Below are 17,655 nucleotides of genomic sequence, written 5' to 3' on the forward strand. Positions count from 1 at the left end.
TGCTGAGAGGAGAATGTCTCTGGAGAAACACATCAGACCATGGTGAACAGACATGGTGATTTCCCCTGATGAACAGACATGGCGATTTCCCATGGTGAATAGACATGGTGATTTTCCATGGTGAACAGACATAGTGAATGGGGAATGTTTGTTACAGCAGCTGCCACTCTTACCCTGACTAATAGTTTCCAGTGGATTCATAAGTGGAGACAATGGGAAAAGAGTTGATGACTGGAGTTAGCAGACAGATATCCCAACTGGAGACCTCTGGGAGGTGAGATCTCATTAACCCCTTTGTCTTAAAACCTTGCCATGAGGGGCTGGGGATTTAGCTCAGTGGTAGAGTGCTTACCTAGGAAGCGCAAGGCCCTGGGTTCGGTCCCCAGCTCCGAAAAAAAAGAACCAAAAAAAAAAAAAAAAACCTTGCCATGTATAGATGCTGATAAAATAAACCCAGATCTATCTCTCTCTCTCTCTTACTGAAGTGTAAAACGTGTGCACATGTATACACATACATGCACGCACACACACGCACACACACGCATTTACACCTCTAATTTCCATTAATTGATCTAATCTCCTAGAAGCTTTCGTTACGAAGTTGTAAATGACACAGGCTTTTTGAAAAATTACATGTGTTATCTTAGGGTAATTTTAGATTCATTTACAGATGTAGAAAATAATTCTCATCCCCTGTACTGTTTCTCAACAGCCCCAGAAAAAAGTTAAGATTTATGTTCAGGCAAAAATCTGAATGTGCTTGTTCTAGCAGCCTCATCAGTAACACCCTCAAGCTGGAAACAATGTAGATATCCTTCAGCCAATGACAAGCCCTGAAGGTGACATCATGTAAGAATGTACACAGTATCTCAATAAGGATATTAGCATAATGGTAGTCAAGATACATCTCATTTTCCATGATCACAAGTATCCCTCGTATTGCCTTTGTATAGGCACATTTACCTTCTTCCTGTGTCTGCCTCTTTAATGTACTCTCATTTCAGGTTTTCCATTTCAACAATGTCCTGTGAATAGAATCCTGCAGTGAAGAATATTTTAGGATTTTTCTTCTTGGTCACTTTTGTTATTCTGAGAGTTGATTCTCTTTGTTTTTGTTTTTCCCTGCTACATAGTATTTCATTCTATAGATCTACTCAGGTTATTTAACCTTACAGGGTATTGCACGGTTACTTTGAGTGTCCTCACGTGGATCCAGCCTTCCACAATTAGCACATCAGCTGTACGTCTTTGATGCTTCTTCTCAATCCTATTTCTCTGGCAGTTTTTTTCCCCTTCAGTCACTCATGGATATTGACTTAGAAAAAAACTACTTAAAAAATTATTTGAGGCTGGAGACATGGCTTAGAGCACATGTTCTTGCAGAGGAATTGAGTTCGGTACACAGCATCCATGTTGGGAGGTTTAGGACAGCCTGTGACTTCTAAGCAATCCAATGGCCTCTTCTGGCTTTCATTGGCATCCCCACATGTGACAATCACACACACACACACAAAATACACACACAAACACACACACAGAAACACACACACATACACACATACACACACATACACACTACCCACATACACACACATACACATATACACACACACAATCACACACACACATACACACAATCACACACACACAAACACACATACACACATAAACACACACATACACACAAACACACACACAAACACACATGCACACACATGCACACACATACACACACAAACACACACACATACACACACATACACACATACACACACAATCACACACACACATACACACAATCACACACACACAAACACACATACACACACAAACACACATACATACACACAAACACACACACAAACACACACATATACACACACACAAGCACACATGCACACACATACACACACATACATACACACACACAAACACACGCACACATACACACACAAACACACACACATACACACACATACACACACAAACATACACACATACACACACACATACACTCTTAAAAATTATTTATGATTATGTTCACGCACATGCATGTGTGCTTGCATGCGTGTGTGAGTGTGTGCTTGTGTGTGTATGCATGCGTGTGTGTGTGTGTGTGTGTGTGTATGTGTGTGTAGGTCAGGGGAAGACTTTGAGAAATTAGTTTTTTCCTTCCACATTTAAGTGGGTTCTAGAAATTGAACTGAGGCTGCCCAGTTTGTGAGGCAAGTGTTTACCTGCCAAGCCATCTTATTGGCCCATGGACCAAATGCTTTCACTTCATTAACTGATAAGATCCTGAAACTTTCTTTTAGCCTGTTAGCATTTGATTCTCAAACATTCTACTAGCTTTTCATCTCTGGAATATATTCTACTGCTATCATGTAAAATTTACTTAGGTATGTATGTGTGTCACAGTTTTGTTTCTGTTGATATAATAAAATACTCTGATAAAAGTGGCTGAGGGGAAAGGTTTATTCCAGTTCATAATTCTAGGCTACAGTCTTACTGCAGGGAAGTCAGGAAGCAGAGACTGAACCTAGCTAGTCACATCCACGTCAAGAGCAGAGAGAGTAAATGTGCGTGTGTTGGTGCCCACCTTGCTTTCTGTACTCACACAGTTCAGTCTCCAACCCAGGAAGTGGTGCCACCCATAGTGGATAGTGTCTTCTCACCTCAACAATGTAACAAGACAATGTCACACACACAGTGCCCACAGGCCAAACTATCCAGAACATTTCTCATTAACACTGTCTTCCCAGGGGATTCTAGATTGTTTAAATTGACAAAAAACCAACCAGCACAGGATAGATAGATTAACTAGAGTAAACTTGGAAGAGGAAACAATAGTTGAGGAGTTGTCTCCATCAGACTGGTCTATAGGCAAATCTACGGAAGCTTTTTTTTTTTCTTTGATTAATGATTGATGGGATCTGTAGGGTCCAGCCCACAGTGAGCAGTGCTACCCTTGGGCAGGTGGTCCTGGGTGTACAGGAAAGGAATCTAAGCAAGCCAGGAGGAGCAAGTCAGTAAGCAGCATTCATCCATGTTCTCTGCTTCAGTTCCTGCTCTAGGTTCCTGCCTTGAGTTCCTGCCATAACTTCCTTCAGTGATGTACAATAATTGGTAAACTGGATAAATCCTTTATCCCCCAAGTTGCTTTTGGTCATGTTATTTTTCAGAACAACATAAAACAAACTAGGGTTGATCTGTCTGTCTGTCTTTCTGTCTGTCTGTCTATCTATCTATCTGTCTATCTATCTATCTATTTGTTTATCTATCTATCAATCATCTACCTTATTTTGAGACAATTTCTTATGTAGCCCAGGCTGACCCTTGAACTGCTGGTCCTCCATCTTCGACCTCCCATATACTGGGATTTCTGGCACACCCCATCATGCCATGCCAAGGTCATAATTTATATATTTATGAGTTACCATTTGATGATATTTTGTTAAGGATATTTTACATTTATATTCATGAGGGATATTGATCTCCGGTATGCTATTCTTTATCCTATCTTTGTGTATTAGGGTAATGCTAGCTTCAGAAATACACTGGAATTCCTTCCTCATCTAAATTCTGGCAGAGATTGTATAGAGCTGGTGTTAACTCTTATTTAAACATTTAATAGAATTATCCAGTGAAGCCATCTGTGCCCAGAGAGTTCTTTTTGAGGGAGGCTTTAAAATTATGAATTCAATTTCCTTAATAGTTATAGAAATTATTCAAATGAAATTCTACTTTATATTGGGTGAGCTGTGGTGACTCGTGTTTTTCAAGAAATTGATTCATTCTGTCTGAGTTGCTAGCTTGAAGTGTACAGAGTTGCTTGGAGTCTCCCCCACATCCCATAACCTCACTTATCTCCTCTCATTCTGATGAAGTCTACAGGGCCTCTACTGATGTCTCCTATCACTCCTGTTACTGAAGGTTTAGGTCCCCCATCTTTCTCTACCCCTCCTTCCCCACTCCCCCACATCCCCACTGTGCCTTTGTCAGTCTTGCTAGAAGTCAGTTTCATTGATTTTTCTTTTCAGGATTATTCTCCCTTTTTAGTGATCTTAATTCTGCTGTTTGGGCATTTGTTACTTCATTTGTCTTTCTTTGGGTTAATTTTGTTCTCCTTTTTCCAGATCATTATCACTTAAACATCTTAACAACTGAGTTAATTGAATGTGAGTGCACGCATGCACACACACACACACACACACACACACACACACACACACGCATATAACATGTGCAAAGGTCAGAGGAAAGCTCTTTGAGTGGGTTCTGACCTGCCATTTTATGGGACAGTGAACTGACCTCTGATTGTCAGTTCTCTACATAAGTGCTTTTAGCCATTGTCTTAGTCACTGCTTCTGTTACTATGAAGAGACACCATGACCAAGGCATATAAAAGAAAGTATTCAATTATGGCCTTGTCTACAGTTTTAGAGGGTTAGTCCATGATTAGCATGGTAGGGAGCATGGTGGGAAACAGGCAGATGTGGTGCTGGAGCAATGGATAAAAACCTATACTGTATCTGCAAGATAGTGGTAGAGCAAGAGCAGAGAGAATTGGCCTGGCTTGGGCTTTTGTGACCTCAAAGCCCATTCCCCCAATGACATACCTCCTCCAATAAAGCCACACCCTCTAACCCTTCTGAAATAGTCCACTATGAGAGACCAAGCATGCAAATATATGAATCTGTAGCGGTCATTCTTATTCAAACCACCACACCCATTGAGCCATCTAGACTCTTGGGGGTTATGTTATTATTTTTAGTATCCTATCATTTGTATTATGTTATTATTGGATCTTGCTATATGGCCCCAGCTGGCCTCTAACTTGGCAGTTCTCCTGTTTCAGCCTGAAGAGAGCTGCGGGTACAGTGCATGCCTCCACACCCAGCTTCCAATATTTCTAACACACACTCTGCTTTTAGTGCTACAAATGTCCTTCTCCGCGTTGCTTTAACTGCATTCCACAAATTATGTGCTTCCCAGTCACATGTCACCTGAGGACATTCCCATCCGTGATAGACTGCTGTTTGATGGTGGTTCTGTGAGGTTATATTACAAGTTATGTCATAGCTGTTTTATTTTGTCTAAGTACACTCTATGATGTTCACGTAAAACCGCATAAGAACACGCCTTGCAGAATGTGGTCCCATCGTTAAGCAATGCACGATTGGATTTTCTTCCTCTCCCTCTGTAACTCTGAGGCCATGAATGGTTCCTAAGGCTTGCTTCTGTCTGTTTCCCATCTATTTTCTCTTCTGTTCATGGTGGGTAATTCTTATACTCTATTTCAGCTCCTCATTCTCTCCTCTGTCCCCTTCATTCTGCCCTTGGGTCCATCCACTGAGATTTTAATTTAATTACTGAGTGCTTCTCTTCAAACATCTCCATCAGTTCTTGATAGCTTCTTTTCCTTTGCCTAAACTTTCTCCTTTTTCTTTGTTTTAAGCTTGTTTATGCTCGCTTATTGAGAGATGAAAAAAATAACTACAGTACTAGAAAAATGACTTGGTGGGTAGGTAAACTGCCTGTTGTGTAACAATGAGGACCCAAGACTGGATCCCCAACATCCACATAAAAGGTCAAGTGTGGCAACGCATGTTTGTAAGCCCAGCACTGTGCTGCAGAAACAGGTGGATCTTGGGAGCTCACTGGTCAGCAATCTAGCTGAAATGATTCAATGAGAGACCCCATCTTAAAAAATCAGATGAAGAGGGACTGAAAAAAGAAATCCAGTTGTCATCCTCTGGCCTCCAAATGTATCTGTACAAGTAAGCACACCTGCACACACCTGCACACACCTGCACACACCTGCACATACCTGTACTCCCCAATCCTGCCACAACTCATGGTTACTTGAACATCTTTGTCGGGTGACCTTAACTTCTCTCTGGTGGCCATAGGCTTCATTGCTGCTCATTTGTTATTTAGCGTGACGTTATCCTGGTTCTTGGTACAGTATGAAACCTGGATATCATAGTAGAAAGTTCTGGATCTTATTTAAATGAGATTATAACTCATCTGCTTCTCTTTTGTTACTGCCTGGTGGAGGAAGAAATTAGGTTCCCCCGTCAGTCTTTATGGGGTGATTTGGGTGAGTGGAGCAGGGTTAGAAAGTTCCAGGTATCAACAGATCTTTCCTGATACTAGACTGGGGACGGCCTTGCTACTGATGAGCGAAGGTCGGGGTCTTGACTCTCCTCTGAACCTCCTCTCTCCCCACACCAGAAGGGAGAGAGACACACATATCCTGCTATCAGATGGGAGTCACACGAGTGACGGCACACCGTGTGCTGGTGTCCCCTCGCCACTCTGCTTTCTCTGACGCAACCTCAGCTGAGTTTTGGGGTGCCTGGTATAACTCCACAAGCTTGGGAGCTGGGGTTCCTTAGTTAGCTTTGCTGGCAGAGTGATCACCATGGGGAGGAGGGAGAAAAGCACATTTTCTTCCTGTGATGTTCGGCTGCACTGCAGACATTGTCAATCTTACTGGAGACCAGGCTTTGCTTAGAATTTTTATTTCCCGGGGTGGAGAGATGGCTCAGTGGTTAAGAGCACTGACCGCTCTTCCAGAGGTCCTGAGTTCAATTCCCAGCAACCACACGGTGGCTCACAACTGTCTGCAATGGGATCTGATGCCCTCTTCTGGTGTGTCTGAAGAGATCGCCAGTATACTCACATGAAATAAATAAATAAATCTTAAAAAAAGAATTTCTTTTCTTGTAGCTGTTTCTGTTTTTCAAGTTACCAACTTCTCTAAGTCTCTCTTTTTAGAGTCTTCTTACATTTGTTTTATGGTCCAGGCTGGGTTTTCGGTTGTTCTGAGTGAGATAAAAGGAAGGAAGTACATCTACTCTATTTTCTAGCAGCGAAAGTTTCCCCATTGTATTCTTAACAGCTTAATTGGAGTATAATTCTCTTGCCAAACAATCCACACGGAGTGTATAATTCAGTGGGTTTTTGTGTGTTCTCAGAGTCGTACAACCACCACTACAATCAATTTTAGAATATTTTTATAACTCTAGAAGAAGACTTTTACTCCACCCTCCACCCTCCACCAAGGCTCTTAGCTCCAGGCAACTGCTCATCTGCTTTCTGTGTCTATGAAACTGTGGGTCGTGGATATTTTATGTCCGCGGAATCTTTTCGCGTGTCATAGCATACATTGGTTATTCCTTCCGTCCTTCGTCTCTATCTTGACATTACAGAGATTGAGGCTAGGACCTTGTTAAGCAAATGCTCTACCACTGACCCACATCCCCGGCTTCCTTTCGTTTTTAATTACGAGACAAGGTCTTCCTAAACTGGTTAGATTGAGATTGTCCTCAAACTCACCCCAAAGCCCAGGCAGGCCTCGAACTCGAAGTTCTCCCGAGTTAGCTGGGTTCCCAGGCCTGTATCACCAGCCCTAGCTACTACCTCATTTCTTTTTCCTTCCGAATAATAGTCCACAGTAAGGATTGATCACGTTTCACTCATCCACACAGCAACTGATGAATGGAGAGGCGCTTGGATTGCTTACACAGTTTGGCTACAATGAAAAATGCTGCTGTGAGCCGTTCCTATAAAGGATTTTTCTTTCCGAGGGAGGGGAGACATATGTTTTTACTTCTCTTGCATAACCGCCAATGAGCGGGGTTGCCAGATGATGTCTCGACGTGTCTAACCATTTGATGAACCGCCAGACTGTTCTCCTCGGTGGCTGCATCATTTTGCATCCCCATTAGCAATGGATGAGGGCTGAGCATTCTCCACATCCTTGCCAATGCTCTCCGCTGTCTGTCTTTTTGATTACAGCCATCCTAGTGGGTGTGAGGCTGAATCTCATTGTGGTTTTGATCTGCATTTGCTTGATGACTAATGATGTTGCACCTCTCTTCCTGTGCTTACAACCAAGTGTTTGTCTTCTTCAGAGAACTGTCTGTTTAGCACGTCTGCCTGTTTCTGAATTGGTTTACTGTCTTTTTTTTTTTTTTATTCTGTTGGTTTCTTGTCTTTGCTTTTCGCTGTTGTTGTTGTTTTGGTTGTTTTGCTTCTTGAGACAAACAAGGGATGCAGTGGGTAGCCATGACAAAAATGCAAGGTTATTCTTGAACACACGATCCTCTTACCTCAACTTCCTGAGTCCTGGGGTTCCAGACCATGCATCTATCTTTCTTGATAGAGAGTATTGTTTAAAACACAAAAGTTTTTGAAAAATTTTCGCATGTATTAATATTCTCTCTATGTGTGTGTGTATGCGTGTGCATGTGCATGTGTGTGTCAGACGTGTGAGTCACAGCATGTGTGTGAAGGTCTGAGGTATAGAGCTTGCTGACAGTAGCTTCATCCTCTGACCCATCTCACCGTCTTCACAGAGTTTCCAAATGATGCTGTCCAGTCTGCTTACCTTCCCTTTATTGCTTATGCTAAAAGATAATTCTCTAAAGGTCATAATAACTAGTGCCGAAATTGAGGAGAAGAAAAAACCAATTTTCTTCAAAGGGTTTCGTAGTTTTATCTCTTACATTGATAGCGCCCAGTTTGAGCTGACTTCCGTTTGTGCTGTGAGAAACTGACTGGGTGCCACCATAGTGTGCAGGACCAGGCAGCCGTGTCTGCTGGAGAGACGGTCCTTTCATGGTTGAGTGGCTGGACCTCCTTGTGACAAATTAACCAACCTTAAAGAGGAAACCCACTCTATGAGTTTTCAACTCGATCCCATTGATCTGTTTGTTCTTACTACATGTTAAGCTCCTCTCTACAGCAGCCAGGCCTTGCCTTCATATTTCTGGCCTCTGTTGGGGTCTGGGCACATGTAGGGAAATGCCAGGATTTGTGTCTGCTAAAGGCAGATACTACAAAATGCAACAGACTGGGTGGCTCAGTAGGATGAAATCATTTTCTCATAGCTCTGATGATCTGAAGGCCAAGACTAGAGTCAACGGGGGTGGATTGTGTGGGGGTGTCTCCTCATCTGACAAATGGCTGTCTTCTCCCTGTGACCTAACACACCCTACCTTGATGAATGAGTATCCTTGGTGTCTCTTCTTAGAATAATGTCCATCCCATTGAGTTAGGACCCCTCCCTTGTGCCTCATGTAACACTTGTTAAAGGTCCTGTCTCTGAAATGGGTGCATGGGGTCTAGAACTCCAACACGTGAGTTTTGGGTGACACCACTCAGCTCACAATCCTAGGTAATGTCTGTTGACTGAAAAGAAGCCTGGGCCGAGCAGTACCTGTGAGGGATGGAAGCGATGATGAGGCAGCCAGCAGCAGAGTAGCAGAGCATGCTCAGTAGGAACGAGCCTGTTAGGAAACTAGCTTGACTTCCTCAGGTCAAGTGAGGACCTGACATGGACAATAGGGCTGTGTGTGTGTGTGTGTGTGTGTGTGTGTGTGTGTGTGTGTGTGTGTGTGTGTTAGTTGTAGGAGGGAGAAGTTGGCCTGAGAAGAGTCTCCATGGAGGAATGTGTACACACATGTGCTGTGTCAAGTGGATGCTCTGCAGGGACTCCTGCTTCCTTGAACCAGAGAAAACAGAGGGTCTAGTGGCCATCACTTTCCCTGTAGTGATGGCTTCCCGTTACTGCTGGATATTTGCTGTGGACATGGATGAGACAGGTATATTGGGCAGGGCCCAGAGGAGCCACACTTCCGGGTAAATGAGAACTGGTGGAGGAGGGACAGCAGCATCTCCCTCTTGCTTTCCTGGGTTCTTTTGAGCCCTCCTGACTGTCTTCCCTCTGTTCTGCATGGCCCCCGAGCAAATACCTCCCTGAGAAATTGCCCCACCCCCATTATCCTGGAGGCAGGCAAGTGATTCCAGCTAATCAACAAGTTTCCACAAGACTTGGGGGTTGGGGATGGAGGGAGAAGAGTGAGGCTGAGCTAACCGATGTGGGAAGATGGGAAGACATGTCTTGCATGAGGAACCACTGGCATCTCCCAAAGCATGCCTTAAGCGTGTTATGATGCTGGGTAGAAGCTTAAACGTATGATTGTGATTCTATTGGAGGGCTCTGTGGTTAGCCGTCAAAATGCTTTTCATTTCCCAGGGCCTTAACTTGCTCACTGTGTGTAGAAAGTTCAGGTCAGGAGTGGGAACAGAGTCAGGCAGGAGGCAGAGCTGGGGAAATAAATGTGAAACTCTCCTCTATTCCTTCCTTCCCAAGAGCAGAGCAGGCAGCAGAGCTTGTGTGGACATCAAAGCCACTTTCCATCCACTGAACTCCCAGGAGACCAGCACTGTCACCCACTCTGGGCTACGGAGGTGATTCGGAGGTTAGAGTCCCAAAGGCGAGGATAGATCATGAGAGGCTGAGGTTCCCATCTTCTGCCTCTTCAGAGGAGGCTGAGAGCTCTCTCTGAGTCATTTGTTTCCACATGGGTAGGCCACTGTGATGAGGCATTGACAGGTCTCAGCATTCCGTATGCTTAGACCCTTCCGAATCTCCTTGTCTTCTTCATGCTTTGCTCTTTGCTTGCTTGCTTGCTTGCGAAGGGGGTGGTACCGCCCGTGCCTATATGACTCTCGCCTTCTACTGCATGTAACAAACCTGGGGTGGGACAGGAAGAGACTGGCAAGGCTGGGAAGGACCAGGACCCAGGAGTTTGCCCAGTGTTTCTCATTCCCTAAATAAGAAATACTCAACTATGGCTGGCACATTTTATTACAATATTCTCCCCTTCGTTGCCTCCCACCATCCATGACATCTAGTAGGGATTTTCAAGAACAGCAGGGGAATCCATCTTGAAAGTATTCTTTGCGAGTCTGTCGCTGGGATCCTGGAATTAAAAGAGGGCAGCTGGAGCTTGGGGAGATGGACACTGGAAAGACTGGTGGAAAGGACTGATTATAAAATGTTGAATGATAAATGCCCGTCAGACCAGGGCAATAGATAAATGATAGATGGATACAAGGACAGACAGACAATAGCTGCATGAGCTGGAGAGAGAAGGAGAGCGAGAGAGAACGAGAGAAACTCATTTACCACCAGTGGAGGTGACTATTGAACCAATTCCTTATTCAGAAAATTAGTAATTGAAAAGGAAGAATTAGCATTTATCCATCCTTTGTAAGAGGAATTGTAGTTAATTCCCGTCGATGATGGGGAAAAAAATTCCTTTTTGTGAAAAACACTAGCCGATAAATATGTAAAGAATGGTAGATTTAGAAAAATCATCATCTTTCAATATTCAAAGAAATAATCTATTCAGGCAAACACAATCAATAGAAGGCAAGGCGTCAGGTAAAATTGGTTGAAAAACAAGATCTTTTCGGCAGAAATGCATTGCCCTCAGTGCCTCGTCAGAGGGAAGATAAACCTTTTCACTGGCTGGGTCTGTCAGGGGACACCTTAATCAAACCATGAAAATTAGTGGGCCAGCGTGATGCTCTCTGCTTCTTCTGATGTTTGTAATATGCATTTCACAGCATCTCCTGGGAAGTTGTGTTGCTTATTCGGGCTGGCAAGCAGCCTACAAAGACAGGCTGTCATATTTACCTAGGCTGGGAAGGCATAGATCAAGATGCCTGTCAACTCAGTTTCTCCCTTCCGGGTGGGCTGTCTTCCTGGCTTGAGACAGGCCACTTAAGGTTGTGTTCTCACAGCTGGATGGAGGAATCCTGCTCCTCCTCTGTTAGGCTATTACCTGAAGACCTGAATCTCCACAAGGCCCTACCCCAAGTATGGTTGTCCTCAGGCTTAAGATGTCAACAAATAATTTGGTGGTGGGAGGGGCTCGTGGGAGGAGACAATTCAGTATAGCCTGTTTCTATGGCACCCACCAAGTAGCCTAAAACAGCAATCATTTATGACTGCAGTGTTTCTGGGAGTCAAGAATGTAGGTTGGGTGTCTTCAGGTCAGAGCATCTCATGAAGTTGCATTCAAATGGTTGGCTGGGATTAGGCCCCATCTGAAGGCTTAACAAGTTGGGTAGACCTGCTTCTAGGTCTGATTCTTGAGGCTGTTGGCAGGCCTTAGCCCTTGAATGTTGGGTTTCTACACAAGGTAGCTGGCCTCCACCAAGGCAAAAAACAAAGATGGGGGAAGAGAAGCACAAGGCAGAGGCCAGTTTCAAACAATCCTGTCAGATCAGGCATCTAATTACTTTGCCATATTTGCTTCTCAAAGTCTAGCCTTCACTGGGGAGGATCTCCGTAAGGACAGAGCCCAGAGAGGCTGTCTCATAGGCCACCTACTATAGAAGTATTCAAGCCAATAATCTCTGACTTGAATGTGACCAAGCTCAGGATAGAACATCCTAGGTTAGGCAGCACTGTAAAGGGAAGAATGAGGCAAGTCTAGAAGGTGGGACTTTCTGCAAGACCACTGAGGTGGTTTAAAGAAGATGACCCCCATAGGCTCACTGGGAGTGATACGCTCAGGAAGTATGGTCGTGTTGGAGGAAGTGAATCCCTAGGGGGCAGGCTTTGAGGTCTCCGATGCTCCAGCCAGCTCCAGTGTGACTCTCTCTTCCACGTCTGCCTGCATCCAGCTATGTTTCCCACCATGTTAACAATGGAATAAACCTCTGAGCTATAAGCCATCCCCAGTGAGATGTTTTCCTTTATAAGAGTTGCCATGGTCATGGTGTCTCTTCACAGCAATAGAAACTGTAACTAAGACAACCACCAGCACTAGTTCTTCAAAAAAGCCAATATCATGACGGATGTGATGGGGCCTACTTCAGACAGAAGAGGTTCAGCAGAATCACAACACTTCTGATTGGAATCTATTTAAAAAAAAAAAAACAGCTTGAACAGTCACTTCCGGGATAACTACAGATATCTGAAGATGGGTTTAGAGGTATCTAGTCTGTGGCGTGTGAGTTGTGCACATCTTAAGGTGGATGGTTGCGCCATGATGTTATAAAAGAGATAAATGTAGGCGCACTCTTGAAAGCTGCGAGCTTGGGCACTTCTATGATGTTACTCAAGGTAGTTCTTTGTCCTGAGAAGCCAGAAGTTTGGAGACCCTTGGAAATGGTTTCTTACGTATAATAATGGTGCTTGGAGCTAGTAGCACGTCCTTATCTTTAAAAGAAGTAGGGTGAACTATTTAGGGGTGCATTGATTTAATGGGTGCAACTTATACTCAAAGGCCTAGAAAAACACAGAGCTGAAGCAAATGTTGCTCATTTCGAGCATGTAGGCTATTCCTTGAGCTTCTCTGAATATTTGAAAGATTTTTTTTGTTTTTGAGACAGGTCTTACTCTACAGCCCAGGCTAGCCTGATGCTCTTGATCCATTTGTTTCAGCCCCTTGGATTTTCTAGGCATGCACTACTACACATGGCTTGAATTTTCCCTTTCTTTTCTCTTTTTTGTTTCTTTGTTTCTCTAGGTCCTTGTTTTTTTGTTTTTTTGGTGGTTTTTGTTGTTGTTGTTGTTTTTGTTTCTTTCTTTGCTTCTTTGTTTCTATGTTTCTTTCTTTGTTTCTTTTTTAGACAGGTTTCACTATGTGTCCTTTTCTCTGATTAGCTTGACTATGTAGAATATCCTGACCTTAAATACACAATGATCTGCTTGCCTCTGCCTCCCAAAGTGCTGGACCGTATGCACCACCATGATCTGGGTAACTGAAATACACTTTCTAAAATTGATCTATTTATTTTTATTTTATGTATTTGGGTGTTTTGCCTGCATATACACCTGTGCACTGTATGCATGCATTGTCTGTGGAAATGAGAAGAAGGTATTAGATCCTTGGGAATGGGAGTTTCAGGCAGCTGTGAGCTCCCACATGTATGCCGGGCACTGAACCTGCATCCTCTGCAAGAGCAACAGATGCTCTTAGCCACTGAACCAACTCTCTAGCTTGAAATATATTAAAAGTATTATTTGTTTGTTGTATGTTGTATGTGTATATGTATATGCAAGCATGCTATGCACTTATATGGAGACCAGTAACAACTTGTGGGAGTTTATTCTCTCCCTCACCATGCCAGTTTTCAGGTCACCAGGTTTGGAGGCAAGTCCTTTTACTCTCCGAACCATCTTTTTGGGCCTGAAATACACTTTTGTGGTAAGAAGCTGAGAGGAGGTTCCAGCCCCATAGCCTAGGGTAACCAGAAGACACCCGTGTCTATCCTGTGGCAGAGGGCACTACAGTGAATGGGTATGTGATGGAGAGAGGGGAGAGACAGGAGAGACGGAGTAAACAGTGGGGAGAGGGGAGAGAAAGTGAAGCCAATCTGTCCCTGCACTGTGCACAGAGACAGAACTGGAGTCATGAAAGTGGTGAAGAACAGGTGGATATGAGGAGCCTGTGAAACCACCTGAGGCCATGGTGATGTCTTGCCCAGGCTGCTGCCGAGGGCCATGTCTGGACCCATGGCCCTAGCGCAGCCAAGTTCTGTGTTAAGGTCTGTGGCCCATGTTGGCACCAAAGGCCATCTGGATATCAGTCTAGGCTACTGCTTGAGACCATGTTGATGTCCAGGGGCTGGGCTGATGCTGGGGTGGGGGGACTGATCTGAATGGCCTGCACTGCCACTGGAAGCCATGGTGACATCTGGGTTCCTCTTTGGGTCCCATGGTCCTATCCCAGCTGGAGTCTGTGTTGATGTCTGAGACCCATGTTGCCACCAAAGATTCTAGTCTGGGCAGCCACCTGAGGCCATGTTGATATCTGATAACTGTGCTGGGCTGGTGAGAGCTGGCCCTACCCCTTGTGCATGGGTGTGGGAGAACTGGCCCTGCCCCTCTCCTGGGCATTTCAGGAGAGCTGGTCCTGTTGGTGAGAGTGAAGGACAGCTGGTATGCTCAGCATTGAGGCCCAGATTCTAGGTTTTGATCTGCCCCACCCCAACATCTATCCTACCTATGAGCTTCTGGAGTTTGTGAAGGGGCTGGTCCCATAGATCTCCATGACTCAGAGAAATAGCAGGATATCCAAGAGGAATCTCAGCGAGGGTCCAGTTGACACTGTTGTTGAACTCAGAGACCTCCAGCCAGACCAATGATTTGCTGCAGTGAGCATTTACAAGAGAACGGTTTGGACAAAAGACTGTACTGTGTGGCATACCCTGGCTTCCAAGGCAAGACTTTCTTTTTCTCTTGTGGGGGATGTTACAAGGGTGGAAGGGTGAATGTAGATGGACTGGGAAATGAGCAGCACTGAGGTGCATGACATGAAACTCACAAAGAATCAACCAGAGAAAACTAATTGCGACAGCCCCCCTCCAAATAAAACAAGGTAAAACGAATAGGCGTTTTCTCTCCCTCGGTGACACAGACATAGGCCAGATTAGACCAGATTAAAAGTGGATAGAGACAGGTTTATTAGGCGGTAACTCTCAGGTGGGTTCACTGATCCCACAAGTGGATGGAGGTTAGTGATGTCACACATCCGGGCTAACGTAAGGGGGTTTTATAGAGCTTGGGTGAGGAGCGATGACATCAGCTAGGAGCTGGGATTGTGTCCATACGTGGTAAAAATCTGAGCCCCTGGTGGGCACTGGGTGGGTTGCTGGAAATGGGGAGACAAAGAATGATGACAGGTAAGCCTGGAGTTTTCTCCAAGCAGGCAGGAAGTTTTCTCTGTGAGGGTGGATAAGGGGAGGGAGGGCAGATGGGGTTTCCCAGCTTATGCAGGGGATGACCAGGGGTTCCAGTCTAACAAAAATGCCCCCTTCCAAAAAAAAGAGTGAGAGAAAATGAAGTCAGCTCTCATAACCGTTTAAGCCTCAGAGCAGAGCACCAGTATATTTCTCAAGCTCATGGAAAATGGTCCCAATTTTTCACCGAGTGTCTGTTTTTTCATGCCCAGTCTTGTTCTAGAAAAGATTTAATGGGACTCCTTCCCTCCCCTGCTATGGCTTGTTCCTGGGGCACCAGACCCTGGAGAGGAAGGGATCTGCCTGTAGCTCCTCCCAGAGCTGGCCTTACACAGATTTCTGGTCACATTGGGCAGATGAGTGGGTAAACAAACTCAGATTTGATTCCTGGTTCTGCTACTTGTCCGATCCAGATCAAGTGCCTTAATTGTTCTGAATATCACGAGTCTCCGTGTCTAAGAGAACATATTCCCCCACAGTTGAAGGATTAAAAGCCATGATGGGAGTCCTTGCTGGCTGTGGCTCTCGGAGTATGTGGTTGGGCATTGTTTATGTACAGAGATGTATGATGTTCTTACTTAGATGTCAGGCAGGGCAGGAGAGCTCTGAGGACTCCTTGAGGGACACCAAGAGTATGGGGAAGGGTATATAATCAATGGGAACTTCTTGCAGGTGACATAGGGTTCTGGACCATGTGGATTGTGGGTATCACTCATGTGGCAGAACACTGGCTCGCCATGTTTTCACCCAGCCTAGCCTGGGATCACAGCATTCATTCCCCTATGCCTGACCCTCTCTGTGACACAGTCAGTTACAGCTCAGTCCCCACCCCACCCCTCAAGCCCATCTCTGGTGACAGGAAGCTCTGCAGCTAGGTAATACCCAGCAGCAGGAGGAACTGGAGAGAGGAACCAACAGATCTCCTCAGCTCACATGTTGGGAGCTTTTGCTTCCTGAAGTGTGGGTTGATGGAGAAGCCCCAACAGGGTGAAGGCAGGGAATACATGGGTAAAAGAACTGCCGGGTTCAAATCTAAAAACACACAAACAGGAAGCCCAAATGAGTGCAGTCTGGGGCTTGGCACTGAGCTGACAGGAGGAGAGATGAGACTTAAGTCCAGGCATCAGGGAGCCACTCTGAGCGTGGAGAGAAGCAAAGAGACCCAACACCCATCACAGAGCCACAGAAGGGTGTCAGAGCTCATCTGAACGGCCAGGAGGCACTACTAGGAGAAGGCCTCCATGGAGCCCTCAGGACATAAGCACAGATGACTTGAGAAGTGTCAGGAAGCTTCAGGACCAGGACCACGATGTCTGAAATTCCATTAACAGGGTCTGCATTTGGGCAGGGCAGCTCCCTAAAGACCAACACGTGGCTTCAGAAGTAAGCAATGAAGTCATTCACTCAGGTCCTCCATAGACTCCACCAACAAATGCTTCCCAACTCCCTGGTTGAACCTGGCCAGTGCCAGGCTCTGCAGATACCCCAGGAATAAGCTATAGCCCCCCTTCTCTCTCTCTCTCTCTCTCTCTCTCTCTCTCTCTCTCTGTGTGTGTGTGTGTGTGTGTGTGTGTGTGCATGCGTGCGCGCATGAGTCCATGCACATGTGAGTGTCACACAGGGCATTAAATAAGCAATTGCAATGCAGATGCCAGAGCCTGGGTCTGTTGTGCTCTGCAGCAGCCTGAGGCTAAAATCCAGTCAGGGAGAGGGTGCTGAATGGGGAGGAAGAAATAGGAGAGAGAAATAGGCAAAAAACAAGGCAGGGTGTAGAAGAAGTGGGAGGCCTATCCATCCAAATGCTCCCCCAAAAGCCTGCCCAGGAACAAGCTGGCAAGGAGGAGATTTGACCTGCTGATGTGACAGAGCAGAGATGCTAAGGACTGCATCAGCTACCCTCTCTCTTTGATCCCTCGGTCCTGCTGAAGGTGACTTTCGCTTGGAGCGGATGCAACAGAGGTCTCAATGTTAGGAGGCATCAATCAGCCTCTTTGGAGGTTGCTCTGCCAGCCCAGACTCACCCAAGCCCTGTCAAGGCTGTGGGATCTCCCTGTCCATGACACAAATTTCCCCCAAGGTGACTTGGTTGAGGTGGCTTTG

At 45.2% G+C, this 17,655-nt stretch overlaps 1 protein-coding gene across 2 annotated transcripts in view; it reads right to left on the minus strand.

Moving 5' to 3' along the window:
• LOC120094130 (uncharacterized) overlaps positions 1–17,655 on the minus strand; it is a 35,162-nt gene that overhangs the window by 8,175 nt on the left and 9,332 nt on the right. The window contains exon 4 of one of the 2 annotated variants that reach the window (XR_015628193.1): positions 10,646–10,778. The exons of the other annotated variant lie outside the window; for it this stretch is intronic. The gene's annotated coding sequence lies outside the window, so the exon portion shown is untranslated. Of the gene's footprint in view, positions 1–10,645; positions 10,779–17,655 lie in introns of those variants that run through there. 2 annotated transcript variants of the gene reach the window in all.

This window comes from Rattus norvegicus, chromosome 8 (genome assembly GCF_021556685.1).
Source record: "Rattus norvegicus strain SHRSP/BbbUtx chromosome 8, alternate assembly SHRSP_T2T, whole genome shotgun sequence".
Taxonomy (NCBI): Eukaryota; Metazoa; Chordata; class Mammalia; order Rodentia; family Muridae; genus Rattus; species Rattus norvegicus.